This window comes from Heliangelus exortis, chromosome 1 (assembly GCF_036169615.1).
Source record: "Heliangelus exortis chromosome 1, bHelExo1.hap1, whole genome shotgun sequence".
Taxonomy (NCBI): domain Eukaryota; kingdom Metazoa; phylum Chordata; class Aves; order Apodiformes; family Trochilidae; genus Heliangelus; species Heliangelus exortis.
In genome coordinates, this window is record NC_092422.1 from 24,234,427 (window position 1) to 24,252,698 (window position 18,272).

Consider the following 18,272-nt stretch of genomic DNA (forward strand, 5'->3'; position numbering starts at 1 on the left):
CCCAAGAAGACTGCAGGCCGTATTGGCAAAAAGTGTAAAGAGAACTGTTAATGCTTCCTGCCTTTGTTCCTCAATTGAAGAAATGAAGGATTAATCTTAGATCCTCAAAGATGATTTATCTTTAATTCAGTGGAAATGTGGGACTAATTATCTGAGGACTGCAGCCAAAGCAACTTGCTAAAGGTCACCAGGAAATCTGTGACCACGGCAGAAAAGGAATTGAATCCGATAAATACAAGTCCAAAACCACAACAAAACACTTCTGACCACATTTAAGAATCCTGAGGAGACCACCTCTATGATACTTCGACTGCAGCCACAGTAACAGCTTATTAACAGGTGAGGGAAGTACTAATCACCCTGCAGCAACTGTTCATTAAATTGTGGTTAGGACCCAAGTGGTTTGTGCCTTTGTGAGTACAGGTTGAGCTACCTCATGTATGCAGTGGGGTGAAAACTTTCTCACAGGCTCTCCCAGCAGAATACCTCCTGAGAGGTGTAAACCTGCCTCGTGGCAACTTGTTCCTGCACTCACTCCTGCTAACTGCCAAGGACTAGAAGACAAGGCCCAGAGGTGAAAAGTAGCCACCTGTTTTTATTTTATTTTGTGACAAAGATTTTTTATTTTTAGTTTGTTTGTTATTTGGTTTTGGGTTCGGTTTTTTTGGTTGGTTTTTTTGGGGGGGAGGGGAGGGAATGGGGTTCTTGCTTGTGTAGTTTTGAATATGAAATAGGCTCAGAGCAATTCTCCAACAGGAGTTCTATCACTGCTAAGCTGATTAGAAATCCAGGAGCAAGCCAGCTGAGCTCTGCTATAAGCTATCAGTAACAATCACCACTGGGAATTGCTGTGTACTTCTGAAGAACAAAATCCACTTTGAATCAGAATGAGAGATGCAGAACAGTCCAGGAAGCTTGGAAGGTGACTGGGTAGTGTTATCAGTTAAATGGATTTTATAAAACATTGATTTTTCAAAAGTTTACTCACTAACACGGTCTCAGGCCAGGCCATCAGGGATCCTGAATGTTATGAGGGGCAAAACTTGGCAGCAAAGAGAGCTGGGCTATAAATTGTTCCTGCTGGCTTGGTTCCTTGAAAGCCTGCAGCAGTGTAATCACTGAACTTTTCAGAGCACTTGATCACACAGCTGGTGTGGCCTAAAAGAGAATGCCAATGAAATGTCACTCTGAAACCCAGTGACAAGCAGCATACAAAAGTGCTGCTCAAGCAGAACCCTTGGCATGAATCAAAGCCTTGAAGGTTGCATTCAGCTGATGAGGAACTTTCTGAAGTTGAAGGACATTTTGGTCTCTCCCCATTGATGTCTAACATCATCCTCATCATCACAATTTGTGTCTGATGCAGGCCACCTATGTGCTGCTGAACAAGTGTGCAAGCTGGCAGGGAACACACCAGCAGCTCTGTTACAGAAAAAATCCTGGTGGTTCCACTAGTTGAACAGGGCTGGGTGACCATATACTTGTGCATGGTGGTGTGGCAATGGCAGCCCAGCAGAGTGTTGAGATGAAGCTGTCTGCATCCTTACATCTTATTGAAGAACATTGAGTCCAATAATTGTTGCTCACATTCCTCTGGATTGGACTCCTTGCTGCTATTTGATCTTTATCATGATACTGGTCATCTCCCTGAGCAATCATTGCTGCCTCTTAATAAGGAAATGTGGTCTTACACAAGCAGGTACATTAACAGGAATTAATGGTACAGCAAAATTATTACAAGTTTCCTACAACTCCTTTTTTGAGCTACTTCCTTCCTAATTTGGGATAATTACCTATATTTGCAAGAGGCAACTAAAGACTCCTTATAAATCCATATTTTTCTTCTGTTGAAATAGCTCATACAGACAGCACAGCAAAAAGCCTAGGACTGAGACAATTCTTTCTCCACACAGACCACCAAAGACCCTTCAAATTCTCCACTGCTAGGGATCTGGGCCAGACAGCTCACAGCAATCTCTTTCAAGAATATCTTGAGACATGTGTTTACTTACTTTAGAATCTAAAGGTGAATGAGCTTGCAATTCCTGTCAAAGAGCCATTACAAAGCCCCAACCAACTCCAACAGCAACATCATCTAGAGGTGCCTACAGCTTTTATCCCAACATTTCTCCAGGATCCTGCACTTAAACATGGGTTGTTTGTTGGGCTTTTTGCTCAAAGTGCTGTCCTCTGGGGATCTCAATGTCTAGGATTTTTTAATGCAAATTCCCAGACAGTGACAGACACCGCACCAGAATTTGGCACTGACAGGCAAGGAACACTTTACACATGACATAGGATAGACAGAATATGCTGTGGGGTTTGGGGAGCTGATGGTTGTGGTTCCTGTTCACAGGATAACTTCTGGTTTTATGCAGAGATTCTGTAAGCTGTGTGATCACAGGAGGCAGGAACCCAGGTTCTTTATACCTTAACCTTATAAACTTCTCAGCTGTGAGACTTAGTGTCTCTCTGGGGACTCACCTCTCGACCTCATTGTACTTGCCTTCCTGGATCCTTAAAGATTCCACTTGGAGGGAAGTGCTGTGGGTACCCTGCCCCTGTCACATGTACAGCCTGGGTGGCAACACACTGTTGGAAGGAAGAGTAGATGGCTTGCATCCTCTGAGGCTGATGAGGATGCTGAAGCCAGTTTGCACATTTTCTGGGTGATTTAGACTCTGAATTCCACTCTGTGAAGTACTTGTGTCGGGATGTAGCACTCAGGTTGATGAAGGCACTTCATGTGAGTTCCTACCTCTAATGGTAGTGAAGGACTGGAGTTCAATAACCCATTTTCCATTGGATATCCTGGACTTTCTTGGATTGCTCTCAGATGCCCCAGGACACACCTAGGCTATGTGCTGAAAATAGAATAAATTGCTGGATGCTTTGGGGTTCCACCACCTCAGTCTAATGATGAGATGCCTGCATCACCTTCTGTTGTCCATGTCTTACTATTTATGCTCCATGCCTTGAGTCCTAACTTGCATGCTCTGACACATTTGCCCAGGCTACAGAGCTACTTCTCAGCTATAGTAATACCTATATGGGTGGCATACAATCAGGTATTGTGAATTTTTTTTTAAATTAACTTGAAAACAGAAGTGTCATCTGTTTCAGTCACCACAATAATCAACTTCAGTCCAAACTCTCTGTGTCAGTTATATACCTTATTTCCATAAATGTCAATATAAGACAGATACTTAACTGCTATGAGAGGTCACTCAAAATCCCTGCTGCCCATTTTTAAAATCCATTATTATTCCCATGGTCCCATGCCAAGTTTCTTAATTTCTTACCCCCAGTCACCTCTCCTGAGGCTGGTGCTAGCTCCATCTTCAAGAGAATTATACATCAGCCATGAGTCATGACAAGCCAGGTGCTGTGCACAATTAGCTGCCTGTTTAAAGTTTTAAAGAGACTCAGGTCCTGCTAGGGTTGCAGTGATTTATGAATAATTACAATTGCTGGGATAGATTTCATGTTTCCTGAACCAGCACAGTCAGATGGCACTGGTTTTGCAGAGTAGGCTATTCACAAGTATGTACATTCTTGTGCAGGAAGAACTGGTGCAGGAAGCCAAACAGGAATCTGCAGTTTATACTACACACTTGTAATCTCAATACCAGTACTTGAACACAAAATGGTTGTTCTGGAATTTTCATATGTTTTGCTCTTTCTTACAAATGGCTCTACAGTCTGGAGACTTGCCTATGCTTTAGACATTTTATGCTTTAATATTTATTGTAATAGATAGCAGTATGTTGATACAGAGCAGTGTTTATATAGGAATGGTCTTTTGGATGCCAATATTATTTGCTCATGGTTCAAGTTGTTCTGGTGAGACAGTGGTGACTGTACTGGAAAATCTTTTGCTTGCTGTGGACAAAGTTGGACCCAACTTCATGCAAAACCCTGAGGTGTTAGGGTTTCCCATGTGGCATTTGATATTTGTGTTTCCCCCAGCCCCAGGTACTGCTTATGCCTTGGCTGTGCAGCTCTCTGTAGACTTTCCTGTAACAATAAGAACCTCTTTTTCAAATTAGCTTCATAGAAGAAAGTCTTACACTGTAGTTGACAAACATGATAGACTTCAATCCAAAAAGAGAAAGAAGGGCACATTTTCCTCTCCTAAAGTCTTTTATATTGCATATGGTGTAAAACAATAGGGACTCCTTCAGGTAGTTACGTGTCCAGCTTGTATTCCAAAGTATTCCACGGACTGACAGAGGTCAGAGGTGCTCTTGATGGAGAGAGGAAAGATCAGCAAAAGGGCACGGCCAAGTATTAAAATGCTATGACAGTGTATCCAGTATCTGCTATAGATAGGAAGCCATAAATTCCTCATTACGTATAGAAAGAAGCATTGCCTACTGCTCCAAAATTTTGATTCTTGAAGACTTTTGCCTCAGAAATAAATCTTCAGTAAAATGTTCCATGGGGTCTTTTATGTGATTGAATGGACTATGAGGAAAGATAGACTGCTATTTCCATTTTTCTCTTGTTTTTCCGCTAAATCTTTCAGAATCACTTCCAGGGGGAAGGCGAAGTCCAAGACTTAAATGCAGTTATGCCAATGGGAAATTTGGTCCCAGATTTCCATTTGAGTGTGATGAATTGACAGCCTTGTACCTGTAGCCAAAGGGAGCAGACTGAAAAACTTAGTAACAGTTTTGTTCTGTCTGTTCACTACAACAAAACACAACATATTGCAAGCAAGCATTTTCTGACTACAGCATTATGGAAAACCAGAAGTGCCCATTTTAATTTACACTTAGCTCTGGAAGCCACCCCAGCACAGTTTCCCAGCATCATAAGGGCTAGTGCATTAACTGTTTTGCACTTCTTCCTTCTCTCCAGCTTATGTAAAATAAATAAAATAAAAATTAAAAAATTTTTTTCAAAGATGTAGCTTCTGACATTGTTGTATTTTTATTACAGCTACAGCAAACCCCAAGGATGGGCATGTTTGTGACTAAAGTAGGAGCCCTGTGGTTCAATCAAGTCTCCTGAAGGTGTGAACTCAAGCCTAGGTTACAGTTACAGACCTGGAGCCTATTCCTTGTTGATCCAGCTGCAAATGGATATGGGCTCATAGCCACACAGGCTGCCAGCTGTTGCCCATGAGAAGTGCAATGCCCTTTCAAAACCAATACAACAGTCTTTTTCAAGATACTTGTCTCATAGACCTAAAATATTCACTAAAATATTAACTTAGTGAAGTTTCCTACAACTGCTACAATGAGAGAGTTAACTTAAGCAGAAACTGTGGTATTATCAGGAATAATCTTTTCCTCATGCCTGTAAGAATATGCAATTGGCTGGACAGGATGAGAAGAATGATCCATCTAGTCCAGAATTCAGCCTTCAAAAGGAGTTACGATGTGCTCTTTTAGAGGCAGCATATGATATGTGGCAGATTTGGCCACAGAAGTTTCATTTTAGCTATGGTCCTCTTGACAAGGACTTTCCATTTCCCAGGATTATCACTAACTGCAAATCTTCAGCATCTGGTCCTTGGAGTGGTGCTTCTGGAAATCACCAAATCAGAATAGAAGGGCAGTGATAGATGAGACTCTATGAAACCCCAGCACCTTTTTTATTCCTCTTTCCCAAGCACAGACAAAAGCACCATCCAGTGGAGTCTGAGCTGCCAGACTTCAAAGGCAGCAGGAATAGATGGTAATAAAACCTCTGGGACATTTGGTGAAAGACTCCAGACAGTGGTTTCTGGCACTCAGTTCAGTAAGATTATTTTCTCTTGAGGGGAAAAGAAAGTTAGAAAAAGGAAGAAGAAACCAACAGCAACAACAGTCCCCAGGAAAACAGTGGTTAGCATGTTTGATGTCCACTCACCACAGTCCTTCCTCCAAATGCTCTCATGGAAGCCATCCAACAAAGCATCATCTGGGGACTTCCTGAGTCAGAGATAATGTCACTATGTATGGTACAGCTGTAATTTGCAATTGATTAATGCAATTGTGGTGTACATAATGGATATATAAAATATTTGTTGTATACTGCTCAATACAGCATGGCACCCAGATGGAGGGAGGTTCTCCTCCCCCTCTACTCTGCCTTGGTAAGGTCCCACCTGGAATACTACATCCAGTTCTGGGCTCCCCAGTCCATGAAGGACAAGGAACTACTGGAGAGAGTGCAGAGCACTAAGATAAGTAGGGCAAAATTGACCATGCAAGGAAAGGCTGAGAGAGCTGGGTTTGTTCAGCCTGGAGGAGGCTGAAGGGAGATCTCATCAATGCTTACAAATATGTAAAAGGATGGGACCAGACTCTTTTCAGTTTTGTTCAGTGACAGAACAAGGCCCAGTGGCCACAAACTTGAGGTTTAACCTAAAGATAGGAAAAAACTTTACTGTAAGGGTAACAGGACACCCAGAACCTAAATAAACAACCTCTAAAAAAAACCATGCAGTACTATTGCATACAACACAATACATCTGCAATTTACTTTGGCTGAAGTTTTATTTCATGTATTTGTCCAGTCAGTTTTTGAACTATGTGACTCTGTGGCATCTATAACTTTCTGCAGTAAACATTTCCACAGCTCAACTGAATATTACATGAAAATTCACCTCTTTTGTTTGCTTTTATCAAGTCATCTGCTCGTTTCATTTGAAGTTCTCTTGGTTCTGTACAGGATGATACAGCCTATAATGACAATTTATAATTGTCTTTTCTAGCCACTTATTTTCACAGACCTTTCTACCCTCTCAGTGTCTCTCTGCCAATCTACTCACTTTCCTATTTATTATTTAGCAGTTCCACACCTTTGATCATCCTTATCACTCATCTCTGTACTTCCTCCAGTCTTGAGATAGAAGCCCCAGAAGTGTACTGAGCACCTCAAAGAGGCACAATGCAGATTATTTTGTCTTTTGTTTGCTGTTGTGTTTCTCATAATTTTTAATACACTACCTGCTTTTTGCCTGAAGGCAGAACAATGAATAATGTATTAGAGAAATAACAAGGAAATAGCCTAGAATAATCTATGTTGTGTTATAAGAGCTATGGAGAGAAATGATAAGAATTTTTATGACATATGGAAGAAAACTGGAAAAAGGCAAGTTTGAGAGAAATGTGAGAATCACCAATAAAGAAAAAGAAGCCAAAGGAGAGAGGACCAATTTAGAACTTGGTATGGGTGATCCATAACACCTCCTGTTGCAGGTTCTATTTGGTTCAGTAAAGATATTCAGAGATGCTGATGCTGAAAGGAACCCTTCCAATTTGTGAGCCTCATCCACAGAACAAATCTGCTGTGGAGAAAATAGAAAAAAAAAAAAATTTTTTTACAGTATATTCATTTATTCACCTGTAATTCTCCATTTAGAGTAACTAACCTAACCTGTCACAGCTCCACCAGGATCCTGCAGCACTCACAGTTTCAGGCATCTGTTTTTGACAAAATTTGGAACATTTCCATATAAATACTGGAGAATCCCCTGGCATTGTATAAAGAGAAAAAAGTCTGACTCCCTTATCTTCCAACCAAGAAGATAAGTTCATTTCTGATCAAAACTAGAGTTTGCTAATTCAGTAAAAGCACTCGAGACTGTGGTGGGAAAGAAAGAAAACATCCTACTGAGTGAAATCAGCACTGGTGGGGTTCCAGGTGATGCAGGGGTTGGGAAAGGCTTTCCATCCTTACTGGACTGTAGTTTACTTCCTCACCCCTCAGTCTCTGAGAGCAGCAACCCCTACGCAGCAGCAGGAGGAGACCAGTGGTCCCTTGTTACTCTCACTTTCCATTTTTCCAGTTGAGTCTTTTATTGTTCTGTTTCAAGAGGGGTGACAAAGGCTGATTTATTAGACCTTTCCTTCTTGTCTTCAGGCATTAAAAAAAACAGGTTTTCAGCTGTGTGCCTTGGGCTATAGCTTATTTAGACTGTTTAATAGCTTTTAGGTTATTTAGATAATTTTAGCTTATGTCTTTTACTGATGATGATTCTTGGCAATATCAATTGATGATTCAGGTACTTTCTGCCACAAGAATTTCTGAGTAAGTACCAGGCAGAACACGATTCAGCAGATAAAATATACATCACCCACATGAGAATAGGAAGTGAGAATTTAACACATTTCCTTTTTAAGAATTTGATGACAATTTTTAAGAATTGATGGTTCATACTTTGTCTCTCTCCTCCTTCTTCTCTGGGAAGTACAGGTGTCTTTTCTACAAATAACCTCAAATATTCACAGATGGAGTGGTTGAAACAGTTTACCTCAAGCTAGAAGCTTTTAATATTTAATTTTGCAACGTATTAATTTTTTTATACGAATATCAGTGTCCTTTGATGGGAAAACTCAAGTCAAGAATATTCTGAAGTACAGTTCATCCTATTTCTGTCTTCTGGGATGGCTTTTGAAGTTAGAAATGACAGGCTGCAGGGGACCAAGAACTATGTTCATATATGTTATGACTCCTGGTTCCTGCCAGCTATAGACTCCATAGGAAGTTTCTGTTAGGAAGCCTTTCTGCTGGCATATGCATGGAAAGAGCAACATGAAACACTGCTTTGAGAAACCTGAAATATAAAAAGTTCAGAAAGTGACCTTTGCTTTGAGATTGATTTGTCCCTTCGTGGAGAGGGCTGCCAGAACTTGGGCTGCCCTGCTGGGAACACTAAAACATTTACGAAGAGTAGAGACAAAAAATTTTGCCTGTTTCTTCTCCTCTTCCCACATGATCTGCAAAAACTCTCTCTCAGACTGATTGTGCTGCTGTGGTATCAGCTTCCTGGCCAGTCACTTCAGTGGCAACTTGTCTGTAAGAAAGCCAAGATCACTCAGGCTTAGGGGAGACCTTATGATGATGTTCCAGTACTTAAAAGGTGGCTACAAAGAAGATGGAGACTCCCTATTTACAAGGAGTCACCTGGACAAGACAAGGGGCAATGGGCACAAGTTGCTCCTGGTGAGATTCCAGTATGGATTCAAGAGGAAAATTTTCACTATGAGGACATTCAGACATTGGAATGGTCTCCCAGGGGAAGTGATGGATTTCCCCATTCTGGAAAGTTTTAAGTCTGAGATCAATGGGGTGCTGAGACATCTCATATAAACAATAATATTAGAAGAGTTGGAGCAGATGATCCTTGAGGTCCCTTCCAATCTGACATTCTGTGATTCTGTGCCTGTGACTTGCATCATGATAACCAGGATACACTGCTTTGAGACATCATTCCTGTCTTTGTAATATTGCTGCAGCATTAAAAATCTTCCTGTCCCTTGAAACAACTGTGGAGTTCCAAGATTTATTAAAACTAAATTTCAACAGACAAGAGGTCTACCTGATCAGCTCCTCAGTTTCTGGGTATAAATTATATAGGACTGTAAACTTCACAACCTTTTTCTTTTGTAGATGTCTAATACCCTCCTTTGTTGACACTGAACTGGAAAATAATTTCCATTTCCTCTTATGATGGGAAAAAAAAAGTATGGTACATTTTACAATGAATTGACAAAAATATTTAATAAACTTCTATTTTTTTCCTAATAGTAACTTTATCATCTCCATTTAGCAGTGGCCTTAAGAAGAATTTATTTTCTAATAATCTTCAAGTTCTCATTTTATCTGTGATGCTAACATTCTTTAGCTTTTTTTTCTACATTTCATGATAGCATATTAATTTCTAGCCATAGCTTCTTACCTGTTTTTCATTATATATAATTTTTTTATTCACAAATCCTGCTCTGGCACCCTTACTGTGCCAGTACTGTCTCTAAGCCAGAGTTACCTTCTATTTTTTGATTGCAATTGTCTTTCTTAATCATAAATTTTTCTTTTAAACCACGTATTTTAATTCATTTTTTTCCTACATAATTTGGTAATGATTTTTTTCTGTTGTAAATATTAACTCATACGTTGTGCATGTTTCTGTGTATTTTTAGAACCACTATTTAGGATAATCTTTTTTCCACAATAAAGTGACTGCAATTAATCTCGGTTAGTGGTCCACCAATTTTCCACTTTGTTATTAATTTTTGTTTACTATAATCTGGCAATAAACAGCTCAGTATTGCTTGTGTAAGAGAATTACCATCTTAAATTTTTAGAAAGTTTAACAGTGTCTTAGCTCTGATGGTCTTAGCCCTCCCTCCTTGGTATTCTACACTTTTAAAGTAGCAGGATATTTTGTTACAGAACACACTGTTAAAGATTGAAAGTGTTGTTCACCTGCCTGATCAAGACAAGCTTGAAAGAAATACCATTAATTTAAGTGCAATCACTTTATTATGTGGGATTAAAGGAGCAAATGAGACTAACAAGGATAGATAGGGATTAAAGAGCAACGCTCATGGATTACAGTAATACATCGAGTTGTGCTGCCTGTTGTCAGCAAGCTGCCAAGAAATTAAGGATTTTATATACAAGCTCAGGTCAGATGCTGGAGGAAATAGACCAAACACAGCAGCAATTGGTCACATCATCATTTTGAACACCTGACACAGCCCTGTAATGAGATCCAGGTCATGGGAAACCTAAGGGGACCAAACATGAGAAAAACAAATTATTAGCTTTTAAGGATATCTCTACAGTCAGTAGTGGGGAATGACTTTTTTGTTAATGCGGTTTTTGGTTTATTTTTTTAGTTTTTCTTTTACAAGCAAGATGGATCTACCAGACACCCCTTGAGTAAGTAAAGGCATTGTCATTTCCTGAGTCATGGAAGAGATTGTCATCAAATAAATGCCTTGTAGGTCCAAATTCTGCTTTGAGTGATATTTGCATATTTATGTGGAAATTGGCAGGGTTGATTTTGCCTTTACTGATATCAGGGTGGCTGCTCAGGCTTTAAATCAGAGCTGAATTTGGCAGTTAGAAAATCCTTCATACTAGACAGCAAACAAGCCTATTTAGGTATAGGTTCATTTTGTTACTACTGTTTTAAAAATAATGAAAGCAATAATGCCTATTTGAAACAGATGAGAGAGCAGACTCTAACATCTGAATTCTATGCATCTGAAAATCTTTTGTAATACAGGCAGTTTCAGAAGAGCACACTGATCCAAACTTCCAGCTTGTGTTTATTACCTAAAGCACTGAATTCACATTTTTCATCACCACTAATGAAAATCAAAATCTGAATCTGTGTGCTCCTTACACTGCAGACTGCCAGTCAACTTTATCCTCAAAGCACTGGTCTGAAGCTACCTGTCCTCCTCATTTCAGGATAAAGAAGAGTATAGGAACCTCCTGGTGGAGTGGCAGTGCCAAAAGAAGCAGAGAGGAACAAATAAACAGTTTTCAGCTTTTTACATATTTCTAAACATGAGTTATAGTTCTTTATTGAGAAAAAGCAGCCAAGCAAGAATTACCCAGTTCTTAGTCATCTTTCACACATTACCTGAATAAAACTGTCTTCATGAAAACCCTTGTGTGAAGAATAATTTATAAGACAATAATACCATGGGAACCACTTTCTTTATTTTCTAACATTGTATAACAGCTGCAATATGAGGAGAACATTCAGAAGTACTGAGAATTTTTTTATACAAACTGTTCTGTTGAGAAGAGGATAAGTCATAATTATCCCTATGTTAATGTAAGGGGAGCTAAACAAAATTCCTCAACCATTTGAGCATCTGCAGATTGCTCTTTAAGTTCCCTACCCTGCTTTTATTAAGTACCCAGCTTTATATAGGACAGATAAAATGGTCAAGCTAACTGACACTAGAAGGTAGAAAAGCCTAAATTGCTCATTATTTTCTTCCCTTCCAAACACAACCCAATGGATGATCAGGCACAGACTATGTGGCACAGACCACTGTTTTATGACTGCTTGCACAACAGTACAAAAAAAGATGCTGAATGCTAATGACTCATTAGGACTACAAGATGCTGTGCATTTAGAATGTGAAATAAATTACTTTAGGAAGAACTTGTCCTTACTTCTCTCAACATTTAATACAAAAAGACCCCTCAGCACTTTTCCCACGTTTTCTGAGTGGTTTATCCATGAATCCTATCCCTGCAAGTGATTCTCAAACTTGCACATGCAACAACTCATTTTCTCTTCTAGGACAGAACCTATACCCCAGGGGGACTGTGTTATACTATTTTTCTGCAAGTCACTGTGTATAATGTCACTCATAATGTTGTTTACCTATGTTTTACCTCATTAAAAACATTACACAATGCTCCACCACTGCAGTCCAAACAGCTCAACTTTCCTGTGCTTAACAGATTTACTGAAAATCTGCAGCAGTCAGGGTGGCTCTGCTCAAAGGGGAACATCTTGCTCTGCTTCTTGAAGGAGGTGGACTCAGCTCTACAACTGGAAGGAACACGGTGACTGCTTTGCAAAGCTCCATGAGTATCTGCTTTGTCTTGAGAAAACTGTGGATCTGAAGCTCATCACTTCCAGTGTACAAAGCAACATTTATCTTTGTTTATTTTTTTGTAGCAGAATATGCAACCAGTAGCATTATGCAGCATAGCCATTAAGTGATAATCTGGAGTGACCACATAAACTTCTAGTTTTCTGTGTGCAAATACATCATTGTGTGCTTCTAAAATAATAACCAGGATCTGGTCAGCATCTGAATTTCTACTGAACAGTACAAGCCATTGACTCCAACTGGGATAGGCTCAGCCCATAAATCACATTTACCCTTCTGGCTAGATTTGGTAAGAATTATGCAGAAAGAGATGTGAGTCAGTGAACTGGGTTGGCAGGCTACAGGGACTTCGGGGTTCACAGGAATCTTCCGAAAAAATAAATGGACTTCTTTTGCCTAAAAATTGCTTTTGATGCTGACGTACAACAAAGTCTGTGATATGCCTCCATGTGGTATGCAATGCCAGTGTTGGAAAAAGACTGTAAATCAGTATGATGCTTGAGGTGAGGTTAATAAACTCAATGGAATAAAGTTATTATGGAATAAACTCAATGTTTGAGAAAAAAAAGGGAAGTAGCAGTCCCAGGGCATCCAGCAACTAACCAAGGAACTGGCCCTAGATCTCTGAAAGATAAACTTAATCAGAATTAAGAGTTATAAGCAAAGATTAAGCAGTGCTCTGATGGCCCATTAATGACTCCCTTTTGAATTCTTTTCAGTCTTTTCAGCTGGTCTCATGTCCCTGTATTTGGAACCAGTTTGATCCAGTTGGAAGAATGGGCCCTGACTCCTGAAGAATTAAACTGTTTAAATATCCTTAATTGTTTAAACAGCTTTAATAAAATAGCTTTGAAAACAGGGTGGTCCCCAAGGACTTTCACCAGGCTGTTAATCTTAGATGTTTGCATGCATGACTTCAGGTCTAAATTAGACATGTTCCTGGTTGGCAAATGAAAGGCAGAGAACAGCTGCATGCACACAGTGCAAAGACAGAGTACTTGCCCCGAATATGTTATTCCTGTTCCTAAATATTTGTATATTTGTTGCATCAGTCTGAGAAACAAGTGAAGAAATAGCCTCCTAGGCACAGATTTTCTGAGGAAAATCTTTTTCAGTCCTCAGAGTGATGATTCCTTACCTTCTCTCCTGCAAAAATCCATCCCTTTCAATCACAGATAGCCTGAACCTGATCATACTGAAGTCCCTATGCATGAAGTCCCTTTGTACCTGTATTTGCCAAGCATTTCAAAGAGAACAGGAATAAGTTATTGAGTAGAATACGACAAAAGAGTTAAAAAGCCATGAATTCCACTGCTTTTTCCCTGACTTTCTGTAAAGGAGAAGGGCAGACTAGCAAAGCATGCAAATGAGGAGCCTACAGATCTAATCCATTGATGCTTCTTAACATACAATTCCATAAACCAGGGCATTTTGACTTTGTTGTCTCAGGAATATTTTGCATCTCTGTCCCTCTCCAGTGAGTTCTACCTCCATTGCTGCAGTAAAAAACAAAACAAAACAAAAAACTTCTGGGACTGTGCACAATAATTGGCAAAGTTGTGGCTTCACAGCTTCAACAAAGTGATGGAAAAGTCTGCAAAAATAGCTCCAGTTCAAGAAAGGGAGACTCTCTGGTGTGAAGGGGGGATGAAAGGGACTCTCCAGTGTGAAATACATATTTCAGAAAAACAAGACACCTTTGATAATACTTACATGTGAGAAATGTGTGGCATTAGGCCCAAACCAGGAAATATAAATTTTGCTGTTCAGATAACTACACCAGAACTTTATCCAACTTTTGCTTGGAATGACATGTAAAAAAACCATATGAGAACTATATGGGAAATACTTCACTGCTAGACTGAAATGAGACTACTTGGAACACAATGTGTGTGAGTATATGTAAAGTGACCCCAAGGCACGAGTCCCTCAGATCGTGAAACAGTGTCAGCACTGAGGTCAAAATATTATGAGCAACATCACCAATTGTTGTAGGAAAGGAAGGAAAAGATGCTGACATTCAGATACAGGTATGCAGTGCTGGTATTTGGCAGCCACAGATGTTAGCAACAGATGGAGAAGCTCATCTAACACACTTCCCTTCCCTGCCAATAGAGAATTCCTTCCCTTACCTAGAGCTTTGCTTCCATCTAGTTTTAACTTTCTTAACAAGCAAGACTCCCCTTATTTCTCCTGGAGGAGAATATTCCATTGTCTAAACTGAGATAAATTTTCCTTTTTCTATTTTTTTTTTCTAAATTTGTGCCATTACTTTTGTGTACTGCATCATTAGTCAGAGTGACTTAAGTAAGCAATTTCTTCTCTCTAATTCAGTTTCACAGTTTTGAGGAGAGAGATCTTCTGGCATTTTATTTTAAAGTAGGCCTGAACTGAGTGATTTAGATTGAGAAGCAATCAGTCTGTAAAACAGAAATAACCAGAATTAGCAGATACTATACCACAACCCACTGTTGGTATGGAACAAAAACCAGGAGACAGTCAAGGATGCTGACCCTGCATGGGGGCAGAACATCCAGAATGACACTGATTCTGTTCAGGTGTTAAAAGTAACAACCACCCATACACTCACTGTAATTTGAAATACTCTAATAAAAATGGGCTAATAAAATGGGCTCCAGGTAAGGTCTACTTGAGCAACTGAAAAGAAACACTTTTTTTGAGATTTAGAAGTGTTCCAGGAATTAAAGCTGTTGGGATCATAGGGGCTAATAAATGTCCACAGTGACATCCAAGGCATATTCCAATCCCTGTCCTGCACACTTTTATTCAGCTTTATTTGTTATTGGTTTTGTTATGGATGGTATTTTTATTTATAAATTGGTCAGCAGATCTATTTATCTGTTGTCATGGGACAAAGGTAACCACACAAAATGAGAAGGGTCTGGGAAAAAAACCCATTTCTGATGGTCATTTCATGTCATAAAGATACTAAAAGCAGAATACATATCCATAATACAAACCAAACCTCTGTTTATTTAGAATTTTTATTTCCATGATTTGCAAAAATAAATTTAGCTGTAATTCATAAAGTTCAGTTAAGTGTCCTCCTAGCATTGTTGGGAAACAGAAATAATTGAATAGTGTAAAACAGGATGTTTAGAAATTGTATAGTTTTGTTAAATTGCCCTCAAACTTTTGAACATCTACTGAACACCAAGTTTTAACAATATGACTGCAGTAGCTGAAAGTAATTTGCTTTGCTATTCAGAGTAAGACTTCAGCACTCATTGTCACCTGGAAATTGGTATCAGTTCTCACACTGATCACTCTGCACTTTGCCTTCAAGGGGAGATTTGTTTTGAGGCTGCTGAGCTTTTGAACCTCCCCATGACTGTAACACTCTGACATTTGATTTGAACCCCAAGAGCAGACAAGAGGAACAAGTGGGGAGATTATTAAGCAGTAAGATGTCCAATAAAGTACAAAATCTCTCTTGACTATATACTTGCAATTTGATTCCCTCATGAAGTGATAGGTTTAGGAAGAGATGTGCTTTAAAAGTTATTAGTACTCAGCTTCCTCCTGCAGTCTTCAATCCCCTGTTATCTTTCAAGTAACTTTCATAGATGCTTGGGAAACCCAAATGCTCTCCTTGACTTCATCTTTTCATTTTATAACAGAACAAGAAGGTTACAAGGTAATTTGCATTTAGATTGTGTTTTCTATGCAACTGGTATCACAACACTGGATGTATGAATTTTGTACTCCCATTTCTTACATAAGATCTTAGTATGGCCTGTGCTTTTAAAACACATGATAAAGGCAAATGTGCTTCTGATTTAAAATATAGTTGGATACAGAGATAGGTAGTGAGGGAGAGAGAGAGAGAGAGAGAAAGAAAGAGGAAAAGAGGAAGAGAGGAAGAGAGGAAGAGAGGAAGAGAAGAAGGGAGGAAGGAAGGGAGGAAGGAAGGGAGGAAGGAAGGGAGGAAGGAAGGGAGGGAGGAAGGGAGGGAGGAAGGGAGGAAGGAAGGGAGGGAGGAAGGGAGGGAGGGAGGGAGGGAGGGAGGAAGGAAGGAAGGAAGGAAGGAAGGAAGGAAGGAAGGAAGGAAGGAAGGAAGGAAGGAAGGAAGGAAGGAAGGAAGGAAGGAAGGAAGGAAGGAAGGAAGGAAGGAAGGAAGGAAGGAAGGAAGGAAGGAAGGAAGGAAGGAAGGAAGGAAGGAAGGAAGGAAGGAAGGAAGGAAGGAAGGAAGGAAGGAAGGAAGGAAGGAAGGAAGGAAGGAAGGAAGGAAGGAAGGAAGGAAGGAAGGAAGGAAGGAAGGAAGGAAGGAACTGGACAGAATTCATACCATTACTCACAGAAAAATGCTAAAATAACTTTAACAATTTGAAAATATTACTGCAGCTACACTAATTAGTACTATCTCGGTCTGTAAGCCAGACACATCAGCCTCTCCAATGATCATTACCTTCCGGTATGTGCTTTTTTTAATGCATGTTGTCTCCCAAGACAGCAAAGAACTGGATACTAAGAACTGGCATAGAAATCTGAAACATTAAAATGAACAATTTCACAAAAATTAAAGAGATAGTGTGAAATTACAGGATCTATATAAACAACAAGCTGTCAACCGAAGGACAAATGAATTTACTAGATTTCAATAATCACATTTGGCATTCCTCTTAACTGCACCTGGGAAGACAAAACATGATACAGCTGCTTCTGGATGGATGGCAATGACGTGCAGACTAGTGACAATTTTCTGAATATGACCTTCCTTCCCCAAGAGCTGGATAGCCAGCAGTGCAGCCCAAGGAAGCTAATATTTTGCTTGATTTCTTTTCCATCACAATGTTTCTCTTTTCTGAGCAAACCAAGCAGAAAATAAGAGCATCAATGGCAGTTTTTTAAGAAGGGCTTCATTTGTTAGCTGTCCCTAATTTAATTATCTTTATGTTTCTGTGCCCTCGAGCAAGCAGATGATAAGGCTCTGGAGTAAACAGAATTGGATAATACTTCACGCTGCAGTACAGTAACAGGGACATTAAATATCAACTCAATTTGCTAATTAATTAACCCTCTCAATATCTTTGTAAGGTATTGTTAGTTTTCCGAGGTTTGTCATTCTTTTTTCCCCAGATGAGGAAAAAAAGAACTAAAGAGCTCAACTATGCTTCTAGGCACAGTCTCCAATCAGATCCCTGTGTGTTACCAGGGTACCTGATGTAGAATCCACCCGACTCAAAAGAGAGGAAGTTTTCAGCCATGCATTTGCTTGCAAAGCTTCACTCTGGAAATAATCTTCTCATTAAGCTTTGAAGTGCTTCAGTCTACTTGTCTGTCTCAGTGGGACTTCAGAGGAGTGTTGGGGAAGGGCACAAGCAATTCTTTGACCTGAGATTTAAAGGTTATCAACTTCCAAATTCTTATTTGGATTTTTATTAGTTACAGAGTGGTTACATGCAGGGAACATTGCTGGGGAAAATGCCTTTTTAAAATTAATTATTAATTTTGGTTTTATTTTTATTAATATCAGGGGGACTTGGAACTTCAAGTAGTTTTCAATTTTCAAAGATGCATTTAACACAAAATAAGTAAACTAGAATTATATCAACGGAACTATGTGAACAAAAAATTAGAGACGAACTCTGCCTCAAAGAGCTCATATCTTAAGAGATAAGAGGCAAGAAGACAACAAGGCTACCTGTAATTTTTTTCCATGTTTCACTAGTGGCACAGATGCAAGGCTGAGTCCTACAGAGAGGGTCTTGTAAGTCCTCCCAGCACGGAGATGAAAAAGCACTGAGGCAGCGTGTGGTGAAATCAATTCTCCACAGACAAAAAAAGAAAGTGTCTTTAATTCCATTTTAAACACTACAACTGGGAGCGATCTTGCCTCTGTTAAGGATGACTGGTGTCTGAAAGGTGCTGAGGATAGAGCAA